Genomic DNA, 14619 nt, shown 5'->3' on the forward strand with positions numbered 1-14619 from the left:
CAGAAGACTTGTCCAATTTGGTGCCCCGTAGTTCAAAGAAAGATTTCCAAAAGAGGCCGAGGAAAACTGGATCCCTATCTGATATGATATGTTCAGTCATACTATGAAGTTTGAATATTTCTTTGACAAAAACCTTAGCCACTAAGGTGGCTGAGTAAGTATGTGACAGTGGTATGAAGTGTGCAAATTTGGTTAATCTGTCCATCACCACCCAAATAACAGTTTTACCTTCTGGGTGGGGGATTCCATCAATAAAGTCCATAGATATATCTGACCGGGCTTTCTCAAGGATTGAGTTAGGTTGTAGTAGACCAGGAGGTTTTACTGTCTCATAGTGATTGATCTGGTAAGTGTGACATGCTGCAATAAAATGTTCAATATCAATAAGCATTCCTGGCCAAGTAAAGGTTCTATTAATTCTTTTGTATGTTCTGGCTCTTCCAACATGGCCTCCCATAAACCCTTCATGGAACTCACTAATTATTCTCTGCCTCCGGTCATTGCACCTTGGCACAAAAATCTTATCTTTATATATAGCACAGTTGGGAGTTCACTAAACTGTAATGCCTTTCAGCATTTCTTGTTGTAATCTGCACAAAATTCTTGAGGCTTCATCATCATTGTTACAATTAGATGCAATTAGATGAGGACTGCAATTAGATGCCCTTGCTGTGAAAGAACAGCTTCAATACCTTTGTCAGATGCATCATATTCTACTACAAATTCTATGCTAAAATATGGGATAGCCAAAACAGGAGTTGATATCAGTGCCTCGATCGGTCTTTGAGTAGTTCGAAGGCTAATTTTGACTCCTTGATCCACTTGAATCCATCTTTTTTAAGCATATCAGTCAGTGGTTTGGTAATGCCCCCAAAATGTCTGACATATTTTCTATAGTAGCCGGCTAATCCAAGAAAACCCTTAAACCCTTCAAGGCCTTTGGTTTTGGCTAGTTTATGATGCATTCAATTTTGGCAGGGTCTACAGCCACTCCCCTTGCACTGATGACATGGCCCAAATATTCAACCTGTTGTATCCAAATGAGCACTAAGTGAGTTATGTTCTGTTGCAGGGTCTACAGCCACTCCCCTTTCTTTCACTTTCAATGAGTTCTGTTGCAGTTTCTCAAAAACATTTGTAAGTGCACTAAGTGGTCTTCTAAGGAATGGCTATATATGAGAATATCATCATAAAATACCAAAAGAAACTGTCTCAAATATTCTCTCAAAATGTCATTCATGATTGACTGAAAAGTAGATGGAGCATTAGTCAATCCAAAAGGCATCACTAAAACTCATAGTGGCCTAGATGAGTTCTAAATGCCATTTTGCTGATATCACCTTCAGACATCCTGATTTGATGGTAACCAAACCTCAGATCAAGTTTGGTGTATATGGTGGTACCATGTACCTCATCAATTAATTCATCTACTACTGGTATTGGATATTTATCCTTAATAGTTGCTGCATTTAAAGACCTGTAATCAACACACATCCTCCAAGTGCCATCCTTCTTTTTCACTAGCAATACAGGAGAAGAAAATGGGGATGTGCTTGGTCTGACAATTCCATTCTCCAATATTTCTTGCACAATCTTCTCAATTTCAGATTTTTGGAAATGAGGATACCTATATGGTCTAACATTGATGGTTGTAGTATTTGGCAGAAGCTCAATCATGTGGTCCTGCTCTCTAACTAAAGGTAGAGTTGTTGGTGGTCTGAAGACATCCTCATATTGTTGCAACAGCTTTTGAATGCTTGGATGTACACTTACAGGTTCACTCACTATAGACTGGACATAATTGAACAATTACAGCTTCTTTTTCTTTCTTGAGTAATCTAGTCATGGGCTTGCAGGCTGCAAGTTCCTGCTGATCACAGAAGCACTTAGTTTCTCCTTGCAACATGTACTTGATGTGGTCATAATGAAATTGAATCTTCATTGTTTCAAAATTTCAAGTAATATCACCCAAGGTTTTGAGCCACGATATTCCTAGCACAACTTCATAACCTGAAACTGGCAGAATTTAAAAGGCAACTGTAAATGTGAATTGTTGCAATTGTAGCTCAACTCCTATCTGCCCTCTAGTCTGCATTAAGGCACCACTGGCTAATATGACTTTTAGAGGCTTGATGTCAATGATCTTAGTTCTGTGGTTTCTGAGCAGTGAAGGGTGTATGAAGGTTTTGATAGGAGCATAAAAAGCAACAATATAATGTGCAATTTTTACATTTTTCTTAGCTATTTCCTTTACAAAGTCTATTTTAACTTTGTTATCTTTTTAGGTACTTCGTGAAGCGATTCAAGAGAAATAGGAGCTTAAGTGAAGAAAAGAAGTCGTGGACCGTGAAATACTGATGCAAAAGACTCAAATTGGTCATTCATATGGCCAGAAATTACAAGGAAAGTCCACAAAAATTGTTGTGAAAAACAATTGCTGCAAACAGAAAAACTGCAGTTCAGAATCAGCTTTTTGGGAACAGTTTTTGAGAGCTTTTCTTGCATCCTTCCAAGTGCATTCTTGTAGAAAGGGCTAGCATTCCTTGAAGATATGATGTTGTAATTCAACATCAGCCAAAGAACTGGTCAGAAGCGTCCACGAGGCAGCAGGAAATCAAGCTCAAATTAGGATTCTCGAGAAGGCAAGAACTGTCAGATACAAGTCAGCAAGCACACTAGATATAATAATGTGTTTTGATAAAACTTTCTCTATAACTGGAGTTAATGACGCACCTTATGATAGATATGGTTTCAAGAAATATGAATATCCATAAATCATAACTGAACTCAAGAGCTTCACCATGAAGAGAGAACTAGGGTAGTTACTTGTACGGTTGTACCCAGTTATAAGTAGCACGCAGGCGGTTAGCGCGCCTCTGGTGATAGCATGTTGCTAGATGGAATTCTATCCAAGTCAAGTTCCACATTGAAAGAAGTTCCACTATAATGCGTACAGCTAGGCAGCCTACCAATGCTAAACCTGGGCAAGGTGGTTGCGACAGTCAGGACTATAATTATGGTTTGCATTGAAGGAAATAGAGTCAAATTAACCCCGGCACATCTTCTCTAGTTCAACATTCTAACTCCAGATATAAATCTATCATTATCAGATGTAACTGAGATATACAAATGAAAGGTGAAACACAAGATGCATTTCTTGGACATCAGGATCTTTGTTAAAACCCCGATTTGCAGTACTCTGTCCAAATTATCCAGCCAATGAACCATAGATGAAGTTGCTAAAGCAGGTAATCAAAAGATTCAAAACTGTATCCTCTGTACTGACTTTCCCCCATATGTGTTCTCTAAGCAACACCTATCGAAAAAAGAAAAGTAGGGTTCTCACCACCCAAAAGTCAAGTAATTTCCTCCATTGAATACCCCTTAATATATATTCGTAGGGCTGCTGTAATCATGGCCATCAAGTATGGTATTACAAAACCCCATGAGAGATAGCAATAGACAGTAAACAATGCCCGGTTCATAATATCCAATTAACCTTTCCAATACTAATGTCTGCACTCCTTGAGTATATCTAATACCTACATAAAAAGTCAAAATATTTACTTAAGCCAAATTTTTTAGGTATTAAGTTTGTTAGTTTGGTATTTGAATAATTGTGCATCACAAACCTTGAGAAACTAAGATCACTTGCAAGCGGATGAGGAAAGACAGCAACTGGAGGTGATGTGATGAACCTCTTGTGAGCCCCCGGCAAGGATCAATAACATCAGCAATAATGCATACTCACTATAAACGGTTCTGAACTTCGGTAAAAGCCATGATCCGCCAAGATCAATGCACCTATGCCTACTGAATGAGGTTGAACAGAAAAAGTCAATGAAAGTATTCCAGCTATAGCTGTAAAAGTCATATCATCGGAGTAACCATGATCTCTAGGCCCTGAGACCGCACCATAGTGATCAACTCTAAAATAATATGCATGGATCTGCAAACAATCTCAAACAGTTGGGATAGTATCTCGAATTTATTGATTGCAAGCTATCATTTGGGATAATCTCTATGAGCGATGATCCATGTATTTCTTCATAGGGCATTGGCCTAATGTCCTCCCCGTTGTACTCTTCTATGATACTAAATAATATACATGGGCGTGGGGCTGAGCCTTCCAACTAGGCTGGGTTCCAAAACCCGTTTTAAAAAATAAATAATAATTATAGTAATACACAGTCAACTAACCACATTAAAAACAAAAAAAACTAGAAAATTGGTTAATGTGTATTGTATCAGCATACAAGGATCATATGTCAGGATTTTTCTCCATCTCATTAGTTAGGGCTCCCATTGATCCAGGGTGGAGCCTAACATCACGTCCAAAAATAATACATACTTGTTGTCTTTCTGCATTGAGTCCACTCCAACCTACAAAAGGACATCACTCTCTAGTAACTGACGATTTGACATGATATTGCACAAGCATAATAGCACATGATATATTAAGGAAAGTTAATCAGCCTAATCTAGTATCTAGTCTAGACATCATACACTGCCGAGGGAGAGTAACAGTTCAAAAGCGGAACAGAAACATTAGTCGATTGTGAATTGGACAAGAAGTTTGTACGCATGAGCATAATAGCAAATAATAAATTAGTTAGTACGCTAGATATATACCAATTGATTGTGAATTTTCTGACTAGCGGTTGTTGAAAGACCAGCCACAACAATCTTAGCATCAACTTCATCCTGCAACAGACCAAAGGTAAACAAGTTAATATGTTGAATAAGATTGTATAAGTTTCAACACCAGCAATTTGAATAATATCCTGAAGAAGTACATATATGCATCCAAGAAAATGTATGGCATTGTCTCAGATATTTTGCTTTTTGACAAACTCCAGTATCTGCTGGAACTTTTACTGGTTCTATAGAAGTAATAGGGAGTGTGCGCGTGAAACAAGTTCTGAGATACCACTAAAGGGACCAGGTCATGTTGCCAAACAACTAGAGCATTTTTCTTTTCTTACTATATAGACCTTCTAAAGTAAAGCATTTTATGACGTTGGGCAACACTGTCACTGTGCCTCTTTCCTAATGGTAACAAAGAAGGCAAAAAAACAGGTACCAGTCTCTAAAACTAGAGAAAATAAATGGAAAATTTAATGCAGTTTTGAATTAATGAGAACAGATGCAGTTGAAAAAAATGTTTGAACCAAATAAAGCAAGCAACTTTGTGATTAAAAGCTCTTCATTACGAATTGTGAGAAAACCTCTCTCTCTCTCTCTCTCTCTCTCTCTCTCTCTCTCTCTCTCTCTCTCTCTCTCTCTCTCTTCTCTCAAGAAGAGGGCGGCTAGGGTTTCTTTAAGTAAGCTTGGAGGCTCTCGTCCGGCGGCTCCCGTGCCGTAAAGCCTTGTCAGTGAGTGGTGAGTGCAGCCGGGCGGGGATGTTTTTTGATGGCCGTTTCTTAGCCTGTTGCTGCGGTGGCGTGACTCGAACCTTGACGAGCTTACAAGCCTTGTGGTGGTCCTGCGTCTTCTAATTGCTTAGAGGCTGTGGCGGGAGCAGTCTGGTGGTACCGGCATTCTGTCCCTTGATCGGCGGTGGCTGGCAGGATAGTGTGAGGTGGGGTTTTGACAGGCTCTTTTGGATCGAAGTTCTCCAATCTGATATGGGTGCTTTAGAGCCATGCGGGGAGAAGGTGTTTTGGGGGAGGTGGTGCTTCTTGTCGGCATGCTGGCGATAATGGAGGAGTTGATGGTGGCCAACGGCTACTCGTGGCAGTGGCTAGAGTCTTGTAACAGGGGTGGAGGCGTGGTGGCTGCTGCAGCTTGGAGTTGGCTAGGGTTTGAGTGCTTTTGGGTCTGGGCTTTGCTTTGGGCCCAACTTCATTTTTTTTGTTATTTCTTTTTGTCTAATAAGGCTCCCTCTTTTACGGGTGGGTGCAGTGGGCCTTGGCCTTGTATACCTTGTTTCTCTAGGACGTTACAATGTGCCCAAAGATCAGTACTGATGTACACCATAAGGGTCTTAGGCGGATGTACTGATTTTTTTGGTGTTGTAGCTTCTTAGTGTTCAAGGCGCAGTAGTCTAGGCTAGTAGTCATTTTTTGTGTGCAATCAGTGCACTACTTGAGCAATGATTGTAATATGAGGGGTGTTAATTTGTACCCTTCATGCTTGACCGAGTGAGGTCGTATGATTTTATATCAATGGATCAGTCTTCCGTTCCCCTAAAAAAAAAAAAAAAAAAAAAAAAAAAAACCTCTTCATTACGAAGAAACAAAACCACCTGCAATCCCTAGAGCTGACACACATCTAAAGTATGCGAAGGAACTAAATTACCTAGAATAAAAATAAACTTTAAACTAAACTAAAGCCAAAATATAAGATAGACATTGCTCTTCATGCTATATGATTGATCATAATACTGCTTTAAATTTTCCCTACAAATTGCAACTAGAACTTACACAATTCAGAGCAAGTCGATAACCATTACATATGAAAATAAATTGAACAGCGATAAAATGATTTCTAGACTCACTTGAATAGAGCAGGTTAGCATTTGGTTCTTGAGTTATGAGAACGGGTCCTTGACCCAAAGTCCTTAACATCGAACACTCATGTTAGTCCGCCAGGTGAATGCGGCTTTCTCAGTGATTTCATCTGCCTGATCGGTAACGAATGGTTTCTTGGATGCCATTTCTAGGTCGCAAGGAACACTTCTCCATTACACCTTGATTTATAGCTCAGATATTTTTGGAGATTAATTTATTAGCTGGGCCAGTGAGTGGCCCTAGTTGATAATTAATGAGTCATTATTCTATCTTGAGAATCGCATCTAAGGCGACAGTGAATATACTTCTCCATTACACCTTGATTTATAGCTCAGATATTTTTGGAGATTAATTTATTAACTGGGCCAGTGAGTGGCCCTAGTTGATAATTAATGAATCATTATTCCATCTTGAGAATCGCATCTAAGGCGACATTGAAGATATTCCACCTTTTCCTACCACCGCAGAGCCAGCATAGTGGCCTGATGTTTTTTAAATAAAACATGATTAAAACCGATGCGGTTTTAAATGCTAAAGTTGCAGCAAATATGGTGGTTTCACTTGGTCACACGTCATGATGTCGATAGCCATGATCCAATCATCCTCTTCGGCATAAGACTCGCAAAGGATTAAATGACAGCAAACAGTTTGCTATTTTGCATCTTATTTCGCCAAGTGCTATAGGCCTTGATCTAGCCAGGAAAGCGGCTCCAACACCTACATTTGAGAAAATCAACAGAGAGCCAGCGAACAAGGCAGATACTTGTTGCTATACACATGGCGAAGCTACCACCAAGGAAGAGAAGGATCCTCATTCGCGACCAAAAGCAGTCTCCTTCGCATGGGGGGCACGCTAAAGTTCTGATCTCCTACAACCTGCCCAAGTTTCGCCAGATCCATGGGGGGCAATAAAGTTGGCAAAGAAAGCGTCAGTTCATAACAAAGGCAATTCAAATTATGGCATTCAAGCTTTATGGCCTATTTAGAGGCCTATATGGAAACAGTCAAGCCAATACAAGTGGCTTTAGAGCAACAACATTATAAGAGTAGTGCTGATTCAAGACCTCTTCAGTCAAGACGAAGACCTTTGACTTCGAGGTCTGGGGGGCAATGTTTGGACCCAAAATGAGCATTTTGGCCTCACAAGGCACGTCTTGGAGAAATTGAGCCAATGTCAGTGACTCAAGCTATATATTGTCGACAATTTTGAAATATATATTTAGAGGCTAAATAAAGCCTACTATGGAAGCATGGAAGCATGAAAAGTCAACTTTAGCACATTTTCCTACTTCGGCTAGGAGAAACCGAGCTAAACAAGGAAGGAGGGGCGGCAGACTAATCAAACGAAATCCAAATGAGCTAAAACTTTCCAGATTAAATCTAGACATCCCAAGAATCATTTCTTATGAAGAGTGCCAGAGCTAGTTTTGAGTGGAAAGCCTTAAAACAATCAGCCCAATTTTCTGCAGAAGCAAAACTGGAAAACTGGACCTGTAAGAGGTCCAGCAGCGTTTCCGGCCCAACCACTATACCAAAAGCTCTGAACTTTTACCAGGATGATCTACACTCATAGTGGAACATTTGTTATGAAGAAGTCACGGTCAAAATATGAGTTCTTGATGGAGATATAATTGAAGGAATAAAGGAGCCGAAAGTGCTTCCTTATCTCCAAAACTCATCATTCCTTATCTCCAATTATGCTTCCTTATCTCCAAAATTCATCATTTCTTATCTCCAAAATTCATCATTTCTTATCTCCAATTAATGCTCCACTATCATTTGTTTAAGGCCAACTTTGGCATGGTTGTAATACCCCGAAAAATCCAAATTAAATTCCATGGATTTTTAGAAATGATTTTACGATAGTAGGACCGAATACGGAGCTTGGAGAAGTTGTGGAATTAGTTCGAACGATTTTATTTTCGAAAACGAACGTTTTTTAGGGGGTCAACAAAGTTGACTTTTTATGCGTTCAAAATTTGGGAAAACTTCCTTCATGAAAGTTGTAGAGCTCGTCGATACGATCGCGTGCATATGTGGAAGGCAATATTCGGAGTTCGTATGAATAAGTTATGAATATTTGAAAATTGAGATTTTTCTATAAATAGCAGAAAAATCAGAATTTTTCATTAAGGACGAAAAAATCTCATTTTTGCGGAACAGTCCCTCCGGTCTCTCTCTCTCGGCCTCAGACCCGCCGGGTTTCTGCCGACCCGACCCGGCCGGAAAGGGCACTTCCCGGCGTCCTCCGGCCACGACCCGGCCCTCTCCGGACTCGCCGTGCCACGCCCAGCCGCCTGGTGGCCTCCCCTTGCACCGCCGCTGCCCCCAGACCTGGATCGAAGCCCCCCCGAGCCTAGCTTTTGACCCGATCGGATCTTGGCCGTGCCGGCGTTGCACGGGCCGATCCTTCCCATTTTCGTGATCTCCTCCTCCCCCTGATCATCCCCATATAGGCCTTGCATGACGATTTTGGGTGTAGAGCGCTTGATCAAAGGTTTGACTTTTTCGACGGCTCTGATTCAATCTGGAATCAGATCAGACGCTCCGGATTAATCCAACTTCAACGCTTGATCTAGGACGATCTAGGCCGAACCAGGCTTAGCTCCAGGTATGAAAGACGATCACCCTTTCATTTTGAACAAGTTTGTAGTTGGTCGCTTTGCCATCGGAGGTGGTTGACCCGGAGTTGACCGCCGCGTTGACCGCCCACTGACCACCGCTTGTGGCGGCGCGTCAGACCATATTTCGAGTTTTCATTATCTAGGCGATGATCTATGCATCCATACGAGCGTTTTGATATATAACTTGGTCATGTTAGAAAAAGTTGATAAATAGTGGATTTACGTTTTTACGTTACTATTTACGGTTTTTATGTTTTATCTTCGGTTTACGATCTGCGAAGATCAGACCATCGGTTTTACTTCAAATTTTAATATGTTGATCGTATGACTGTCCCGGTGACTTTGTGAGGTCACGGGCGAAGATCCGACCGTTGGATCTTCGTATAATTGAGAAATAGTGATTCGGAAGGCGATTCGTGAGAATCCGACCGTCGGATTTTCATATAAGTTTGTGGAGATGTTAGTAAGGGCGATTCAGGAAGATCTGACCGTTGGATCTTCGTGATAATTTTGGAGGATGATCCTAAAGGCGATCCGTGAGGATCCGACCGTTGGATCATCATTAAATTCAGATCCAACCGTTGGATCATCGTTTAATTTGAATCTGACCGTTGGATCGTCGTTTAATTACATTTATGAGTTGTTGGCTAAGTTAAGATCATTATTGGATTAGGTTATCGACGGATTGATTTGGCGGACAATTCGGGAAAATTGTTGTTTTAGCTGTTAAGAAGACGCAGCTGGATTAGAGGTGAGTAAACCTCACGTGGTTCATATTACGAACCGAATAAATTTAATTACTTTATTTTTGTCGCAATTGTGTGAAAATATTTGTGGAATAAATATTTGTTTTCAATCATATGGACTTGATCAACTACGGTCCATAGGTAAGTAAAATGATTTTATTATACAAATGAATTTCACGGTTTTTATGCTTGAACTATAGTTGGTATTAGTGGTCATCCCTGAGCGGATGATTACGTATATATATATTTACGTGGAATATATATATTGGTTGACGTGTGATTGGTGTGATGAAATAATTGAGAATGAATTGGATATTATTCAAGCTATTAATCTCGCATTTAATTGTTGAATAATGAAATGTTGATCATGTGGTGTGAAAGCTATTTTATATGCCCAATGGTGAATATGTGGAAATTATTTTAAGAAATAAATATTTGTCTTGAAATAATATGTCTCTTTATGTGGGTGTACATATACATATATACGATCTATAAATCATAAAGATTGTATTTTGGTGATTTTGATTATGTCTGAGAAGTACAATTGTGAAGTCGGGTGTTATCTACTACCCCGTGCTTAAGTGAATTACTGGTAAATGTGTTTTGGTGATATGTGGAAGTTAGCCTTGGGCCCTAGTCCCTACAGATAGTGCACTATTATACTCTTAGGAAGGTTGCTTACTTTGAGTATACATACTTGGGTATAGTACGTTGGACCCTAGTATGCTGCGGCTTTCCCGTACTTTGGGTATAGTACGTTGGACCCTAGTACGTGGATTTATGATTTGTTACCAGTCAACCTGGCTTACTCGTGCTTTGGGTATAGTACGTTGGACCCTAGCACTTGTATTTATGATTTGTTACCAGTTAATCCGAAAATTCACTAAAAAGAAAAGTGTACTTATATTATTTTGATCAAATATCTATTTGTGATATATTGTTAATATGTGAAGGTGTTAGTGGAAAGAGAATCAAGCATGCTTTGCTTTAATGTTATTTCACATATTAATGTTGCAATATTTGTTGGTGGTGATCAGTCAAATGCTGAGTTTTAAAAGAAGTATCGAGAATAAATATGCTTATATATGTTTCTGTGATTTTTGGAATTACATTGTGAGTGCGTCGATTGTTTACTTGAGTTATAATAAATATAATTGAATAAATCAACAGTTCTTTCTTGTTTACTCATACGGGCTGTCAAAAGCTCACCGGGTTTTGTGTTGTTGCAACTCCCGGTACACTATTCAAATTGTGTAGCGGGTAGTCTTACAGGTCAGGAGAATCAGGGCAGTGATCGTGCGGTTTAGAATATTAGTATTACATTTATAGCATTTGTTTTGTGAGGAGAATTGTGCTCTCTTGAGCTTTATAATTTGTTTTGGTGAGAGTGTACTGTAATAAGTAGCTTGAGGATTTGGTTTATGTAATTATCGAGAGGTGTAATGTGCAGTTGATTTTGAGAAAAAAATTCTGAGATTATAAACAGGGTATTTGAGGTTCATGCTTCGAATATGAATTACTTAAATTCAGAATTCGGGGTGTGACAATGGTAGCCTATAAATAGAGGTTACAATGAAACACTTCAACACACAATTCACAACAACAATCTCTAAGATTATCCAAGCCTCTCTAGAGCAACTCCTCTCTTTCTTTTACCGGTGATCACACTCCAGTCCTAGTCTTCTCAAGAGCCGACTGTCAGTGCCACCAAACCCTCTGTCAACGTGCTTCGGTCCTAGTCTCCTCGGGAGCCGACTATAGTACTGCGACCACAACAGTTACGGAACCAGCCAAGCAAGGGTAACGCCCTCGCAAGCCAACCAAGCTAAAGCCACGCTTTAGCAAGTTCTCTCTACTTCCCGGTGATTTCGCTCTGCTTAACCTACAACGTTGAGTATCGACTTGGTGACACAAGACAAAGTCCTCCAGCACGAGGCACAAAGAATCCGGCGACGAGGTTGGTGCTCTCCTCGTCTACAGTCGCTCAAAAGAAGCCAGGTCAAGGGACACCTCCAACGACCGCACCCGAACGGTGCTGGCACGCCCGTGCAGAAAAGAGACTGTTGACCAGCTGCATCAAAATTGGAGCCGAACAAACACTAAGACACTAAACTAAATAAAGAAACAAAAATAAAAGAGAGAAAAGAAGAGAAGAAGTTAACGCAATTTGGGGGTTTCAGAGTTACGCTTATACTTCCCTAAGGGATATAGCTCATACCCATGAGAGCGTGAAAGCTGACAGATCAAAAAAAAGAAGTTGTGAATGAGCGGTTATGAGCATATTAGTTTCATGCGGTACTTAGGGTTTAGGGTAGACCTATTAGATGAAGACCCAAACGACGACTAAAATAGCTGAATCTTTGACCACAGCCATTTCTTCCTACCATGATAATATCCATCGGTTGATTTTGATAAATTCGATTCCCTCCACCTTGTTGCTTATGGAAGGTATATTTTTGCATACAACTAATAAAAAAGTTAGACCATATTAGTAGGCATATCAAGATTTTGTGCGATCCAAAAAATTGAAACTGAAAATCGATAAATTTAATATCACCCATCTATTTATTGAGTATTAATAGGTACTGTGTAAAAAAATTAACTTGATCGGCCGTCATTTTGACATCAAACAAAGCGGTCAACCCTTTATACGCTAATACTTCCCTAAGAGTAGCTGAACCATTAGGAGATAAACTTCACAAAAATTTTACATTAGTTGGTATATCTCATACCCACGAGAGTGTGAGAGCTGACAGATCGAAAAAAGAAGATCCGAATGAGCAGTTATGAGCATACTAGTTTTATGCAGTATTTAGGGTATAGGGTTGACCTATTAGATCAAGACCCAAACGACGATTAAAATATCTGAAATTGTGACCACATCCATTTTCTTCCTACCATGATAACATCCATCGGACGATTTCCATAAATTCTATTCCCTCCACCTTGTTGCTCATGGAAGTTATATTTTTGTATACAATAAACAAGTTAGACGAAGTGGTATTAGCTCAGTGGTTAGAGCGCCCACTACCTAAGATCGAGGTCATGGGTTCGAGTCACTATGGGGGTAGGAGTGAAATCGTTTGATCCTCTTTTTAAAAGATACAAAAAAAAAAGTTAGACCATATTAGTAGACATATCAAGATTTTGTACGATCCAAAAAACCGAAACTGAAAATCGATAAATTTGACATTATTCATCTACTTATAGCGTATTAATAGGTACTGTGTAAAAAAATTAACTTGATTGGCCGTCATTTTGACATCAAACAAAGCGGTCAACCCTTTATACAATAATACTTCCCTAAGGGGAGCAGAACCATTAGAAGATAAACTTCCTAAAATTTTTACGGGTTGATTAGATAGCTCTTACCCACTAGAGTGTGAGAGATAACAGATCGAAAAAAGAAGTTGCGAAAAACAGTTATGAACATATTAGTTTTATGTGGTATTTAGGGTTTAGGGTTGATTAGTAGATCGAGACCCAAACGACGATAAAAATAGCTAAAATTTTGACCACATCTTCTTGTCATGATAACATCCAACGGTCAATTTTGATAAATTCTATTTCCTCCGCCTCGTTTCTTATGGAAGATATACTTTTTCATAAAACTAAAAAATAAGTTAGACCACATTAATAAGCATATTGTGCGATCTAAAAAAATCAAAATTGAAAATCAATAAATTTGACATTACCAATGTATTTACTACGTAGTCTTAGATATTATCTAAATATTAACCCGATTTGCCATCGCTTCGACATAGGTCAAAACTGTCAACTCTATATACACAAATACACTTCAATTTGTGGATTTGATGATAAATTGCACGATGCGCGAAGCCCTTGAGAATTTTGGCAGAATTTTTCGGACACCCGGACAATTTATTACAATTTTCAGAATGTTTTAGAATTTTGTTAAATTATTTTAAGGAAAAAGAAAATTCACGGTGCAATTTAAGCCGTCTGTTTGTCTATTGCTTGATTAAGGCCCTTAAAATTAAAACAAATGAAGATTATATATATGGCTTAGATAAGATCAATGCATTGGAACACTTCCCTGACCGGTGGATGTGAGTATTATAAAATAGGTATGCCCTAAAAATTTGAGCGAATTTTGTCATCGTTTCTATTTTGGTTAACCAAAGTTACCTATATCCCTGTATTTATTAGGGATATTGACCCAATGCCCAATTTTGAGTCAAATTACTCCCGCTTATTCAAAATAACCATAGTGACTTTAAATCACTAGCACTAAAACAAAATCACAGCAAGCATTCTCTAACCACATGATCGGTCTTCTAAATTATAATCAACTTAGCATATAATAATTTACTATAACTATAAGAAATAATTTTTCTAAAACGATCATTACTTACCAATGTCTGTGATCCAAAGAAGCTGCAACAAGGGAGCTTCCCCTACCAAAATCCAAAATCGATTTTTAAACCATTTCAATTAGACCAAAAGAAGAAGCTAGAAGAAAAAAAGAAAAAAAAAACAGTTTGATGATGAAATTGAAATAAATTCATTGGACATCGAAAATCCCTATCCCTTGCAAAAATGAAAATGTGGCAAAAACTGCATCGTTTCTAGTGCTCTCAAAAATTTCATAGTTTTCATATGAGAGGGTAACGAAATTGCAGAAGCGGGAAATTACAGTAAGCAACCCCAATCTTTGATATTGCTTTTAGTTTTTGAAAGGTTTTCTAAGATGAGGTATTACCGTTTTAGAAAGGC

The sequence above is a fragment of the Rosa rugosa genome, chromosome 4 (assembly GCF_958449725.1).
Source record: "Rosa rugosa chromosome 4, drRosRugo1.1, whole genome shotgun sequence".
Classification (NCBI taxonomy): domain Eukaryota; kingdom Viridiplantae; phylum Streptophyta; class Magnoliopsida; order Rosales; family Rosaceae; genus Rosa; species Rosa rugosa.